Here is a 5,497-nt window from a genome sequence, read left to right as displayed (position 1 = left end):
AAACACCCGACTCTAGGTTTTGGAGAGAGCCGTGGTCCCCGGTGACCCCCCCGCATCTCCCCTTCCCCCTGAATGCCCCCCCCTCCAGATCTTTCATTTGAAGCCTTTCTAAGGAATGGCTTGGAGTGGATTCCCTAACAGCCCTCAGCCAATCTCCTTATTTGGATGGCTGTGTTTTCTTAAAGAAGAAAAAAAAAGAAAGAAGAAACAGAGAAAGGTCTAGTTTCCATATTTAACCCTGTGACCGATGATAAGGGTGTTGACATACAGTCCTGAGCACACGTCTGCTGAAGTATAAATTAGAGCCCGGGGGGCTGGGAATGTTTTAAAAAGCAGAGAGGAAATATTACGTTTTAAGAACTTTGTTAATTCAGTAGGATGTGGGCAGCCGAAGGGGGGATCTCAGATCATGAAAGGAAAGGAAAGGAAAGGATGCATTGCCTTTACTTACTGCTCTTGTTTCAGTCACTCACGTGTATCGTTTGACAGCTATCTGGGGTCTTTCTTCTGGTTTTCCCTTCCCTTGTGCAGGAATGCTCCAAACTGTTAGGTTCAAAGTTATGAGTGGGTGGTAGATGACATGAATCTGTTTTTTGCCAAAAATGGAAACCCAGGGTTGTGCTACAGAAAGATAGATGCCTGCCAAGGAAAATATTGTCTTTATTTTTTTCATTCATCATCACCTATAAGGCGTATCCATTTAAATCCTTTAATTGCTTTTTGTCTTGCTATCTTGTGTATATACAGCTGCTCTGGTTTTAATTTGTTATTCTTATCTAGCTCATATTGAGAGTTTCAGCTGTGTACTCTTAATTTGTCAACGTTTTCTCTCTTCTCACTGAGATGCACATTTGTTTTCAGATTTGTCATCTTCATCAAAGGACACAGTTGATCTGATTCGGTAGCAGGGTTTATTTGGATGTCTGTAAATTGCAAGGCTTTATTCAGATAGGCATAGCAATGTGTCCAGTCCCATGTTGAAAGGTCAGTCTTATTGTCTGAAAAGGCTGAAACAAGACAGCAAGTTTTCATTGAAAAATACTGCAGGTTCGCAAAATGTATTTCACAGGTTCATAAAGCATCAAGAAACCTGTATTATAATATTTTATTAAAGAACACATTTATGTATTTAATTCTGAAAACCGGGAGTAATATTTTAGACTGAGAATCTAAATGATGCATAATTTAGGGGGTGGGTTACAAACTGATATTTAATTTGCACTGCTCTCCAACAGCAAGAGGAAGCAGACAAATTAACACAGGGACTTTGTAATGCATAGAAACTGAGCAACATTATCTTCCAAATGTTTGATTATGGTTTTAGTTTGGCTTAATCTATGTATATCCCACAATGTTTGTTTAAAGTTCAAATTCACAACCTATATGAGTCCTGTCTGAAAGCCATCGGATTACTGAAAGCTTCTGTCTGCTTTTCAAGTTGTTGTTTTTTCTTTCACAATAAAGTATTTTGGCAGCAGAGCCCCCCCAATATCATGCTATTGTTTGCATGTAAACCCATAGTTGAATGGAAGCTGCAGAAGCCTGAAATTGCAACCATGGCTTTAAACAAAGCACTGAGTTAACTCCACGGCAGGGCGCTCCGGCTCTCTTCTCAGAAAAGAAATCCCAGTAGATCTCTGAAACATCTCAAACATTAGGTATGGGCCTCAGCCTGTTCCTATAGACCCCAGCCTATCTGCAGCATGGCAGCTTAGAAAAGGGCTTATGTGCTTCTAATTATAAACACTACAATGTTGCCCAGCCATACATCACACTGCACTATGTCTATGTTGTGTTGCTTCTAATTTCTACATGATATAGTTCAATATAATGTATAATGTACATAAAAATCCACATCCAACTGGATAGAGAACATCTGTATAGGATACTGTAAACTCTGATAATATCTGTGGACCACTTTTTCCATACTCTTGTCTGTGTTCCATGCTCTTGTTCCTAGGGAATTGAGAGAAGTTGTTCTCCCTCTTTCTCATTCCAGTGCATCCCAGGGGTGTTCTATATGATATAATTTAAAGTGCATCCCAGGGGTGTTCTATATACATTATAACAACGGACTATCAGCAAGCAAATTAAATGTTTTCAGTACTATTCTTCTCCCTGCTTTTTGACAAGGTGTGTTGCCACGTTGGTATATGTACATAAACATGTGTATCAAATGGATCTTAAAACTGTGTAAGGTTTATTTAACAAATAATCCCTTCTATCGATAAATTGTATCTCTTGCTCCCCTAGCAACTGTTGCTGCTGCTGCTGAGGGAACACATAGAGGGAGAATGGAAAGGAAATTATTTCAAATGTCTAGAAATCACACGTGCTTAAAAGATGATACAAACAAATAGGAGGGCCGTAGCAAAAGATAACCTGCAGAAATAAGATAATGAAGCTGCTTAGGAGTTTGGTCAGATGACATTTTATGCCCAGGTAAAATAATATGTGGAGGAATGTCCCTGAGTGAGGTGGTCAGATTCAGAGACTGGGTGATTTTGAAAATTTTAATGAGAGAAATGCACGATCACCAAGAGGTCAGTGGGTTGGGGTGGCCTGTCGTAAAAGGCAGTTTTTGCATTATTAGAATCCACTCCACGCTCCACAAGACCCCCAGGCACTGGACCAAGGTGATGACAATTCCAAAGTTTCCTCTTTTATTCCTCTGCAAAGCATGCCAAAGAAAAGCAGAATCGAGTGTCTGTGTTTGGATGATAATGTTTGCTTAAAAAGAAGAAGAAGAGAGCGAGAGACAGAGTCTGTGACTGGACAGACCTGTCTGCTGAGGTTAACTCAGAAGAGAGTAATCTTCAAACAGCTCCAAAGGAAACATTGAGGCTCTTGAAATTATTACTACCCGACACTGTAAATATTTAAGAATCACAAGGCAAAGGGAATGGAAAAAGTGAAAGTTACAGCTCTCCTTATAAATGCTAACCTTGGTTTAACTGCAGGGCTGTACTGTATACATTCTGTTTATACTGGTGATTGCTGTAGTTCAGTTTTCTTAGTATTAGCCTTTTATAAATTAAAAATGTGAACCATAATCCTTCCTAATCTGTCCTTTGAAATCCAGAACTGTCAACATTGTTATTCATTTCTTGTGGGAACAGGTTTTGTTTTGCAGCTCCCTTCTATTAGAAACTGCCATCCTCTGATCCCTGGACCCCCTTGGAAATATACTCCAGACACAAGCACATTGTGAGGTTGCACACCCATTAAAAAAGAAACCCTAACGTTGACAACGTCCCCACAGTAACATGGCTCGTCCAATGAGCCACATTCTGGCGTCCACATTGCCTAACAAAGGGATCAGCTTAATGTCTAAAGATATTTGGACAGTTCGCCGAGGGATTTTCAACACTATGAAATTAGCACTAAACCTTTTAAAAAGAAACCTTAGAGGTGGATTGGCACATTTAATCTGAGGTGACAACTGTAACGTAACTGTAACTACTTCATTACAACAGTTTTTTTTGTATCCTGTAATACTCTACAGTGTTATCTGGATGTGTATCAAAAGCCCTAGGCAAATAAAATCTTTTCGTTCTAGAGGGCAGCTGCTTGACCATTGCGGGACATGAATACAGCTAAGATGCATTTCATAAACATTAACGTAATACTTTCCCTTTGTGCAGCTTGAGCCTACCTCTTATTCCAACATGCCATCCTATTGGGTTCAATAGACTAATCAAGTTAAAGCCCCTGCCTAAAGTTCAGATAAAATCCTATCGTTCTGAGATCACAGGTGTTGAGGCCAGACCGTGCCACTCACCAACTGAGTCGGCCAGTGTGTTTTTGCAGGGTCGGTCGATTGTCACTGGGATTAGGGGGCGTCAGGCGGGCATGGGGCATCTCTGGCTAGATGTGCTTTGATAGAGGGGGCCAGGCATCAATGGGAGCCATTTCTGTCACCCACTGGGGACTGCGGAGCCGTGGTTTAGTAACACAATGGTGGATACGTAGAGTAGCAAGGGTGAATCTAAAAAAAGGTATCATCATCGCAATGAGAATTTGCTTCCATAAAGCGTGCAGTATACCTCTGCTGGATATTTCCCAGAATGCTTTGCATCATACCTGACATTTTTCTCTGTACTGTTAATCAGCAATCACACATTGTGACTGAATGTCTGAGACTCGGTGTGGGAATGCCACAAAGTATTTATCGGCGTATTTACAAAAAAAATATTGTATTGCTCCCTTTCTTCTAATCTCTCTATCAGCACATGATGGGATGACTTTCTGCTTTCTACTGGATTCTGTCTGGAGAGCTGAACTCTCTCCCTATCTCCCTCTCTGTCACATTCTCTCTCTCTCTCTCCGTGCTTCTGGAACTAGTAGATAACAGGCACATTAGAAGGGTTGTTTTCGGAGACAGTGTTGGGGTGCAAATGTGATGAACTTCAGGGGTATGCCATGCCCAACCACAGTGTCAGCAGTGTTTGCTCAGTAAAGGTTAGGAACTGAGTGCAAAATCTAACACTATGTGCCAGCCGTCACAGCCAGCATTCAAACATGACAGCTACCCAACATCTCTGTGGGCAAAAGCAACTGATTCATGTTATAATAGACCATCCTGCAAAATGCATAACACTGCACCTAATTAACTTTATATATGCTTTGCCTTTGAATGTAGTCTTGCTCGGTTATCTCAGATTTTACCATGGCTACGTGCTTCAGTTAATGACTTGCACCAACCATACACGATTCTAGTTTGATACAATTTGTGTGAGACACACCTTTAAATATACTTTTAACACAAGCACATATTTCTCCATCAGACGAATAATGAAAATAGTTCCAATTTGAATTATTACACCCCCTATCACTTCACCCTCCTGCATTTCGCTGAACGCTACGCAGCCTCTCTGAACGCAGAAAGCTGAACAGAATATATTTGTGATTTTCAGCGAGTGGAAACATCTGCCGTCTACAGTGTCAGACCTTTCCTTTCCCTCATCGTCTTCTTTCCATGAAGGCAGTGGAGGAGGCCGAATTGTTCCTGCTAGCAGTGCGGTGTGATGGGCTGAAGAGTCGTCATGTGGTTTAATACAGAAGTGTGGAGCTGCTGTGGATGGACAGGAACTGTATAATTTAATATTGTACCTCTAAGATCTCCTTCCTAAATTTCCGCCAAGTGTGTACAACGGCCGCAAACGAATGTCCAAAGCAACATGGAATACAGACATTTCCCTCTGAAGAAGAAGTGGGAAAAAACCTTCACCAAACGCTGTTTTCAATTTTACACAATCAATCACTGCTGCGGAGAAATGTCCCTGCTAAAGGAAGACATGTTTATCCACTTAAAAGGCTGTACCGGACAGATGTACTGAGATGTAAAAGTTTGCCTACAGGGATTCTGTGATGTTGATTTGCAGATGGAGAAAAAGGGAACTCGCACTTGCGTAGATCCAAGTCACATTTTTACCCAGCAGAGTGCTGACGAATGTGGCAGCTTTGGTGGAAAAAAGGTTTTGTTTCACCTAGGTGC

The sequence above is a fragment of the Amia ocellicauda genome, chromosome 22, assembly GCF_036373705.1.
Source record: "Amia ocellicauda isolate fAmiCal2 chromosome 22, fAmiCal2.hap1, whole genome shotgun sequence".
NCBI lineage: Eukaryota > Metazoa > Chordata > Actinopteri > Amiiformes > Amiidae > Amia > Amia ocellicauda.
The sequence above is the reverse complement of the archived record's forward strand: the minus strand, read 5'-3'. Positions refer to the sequence as shown.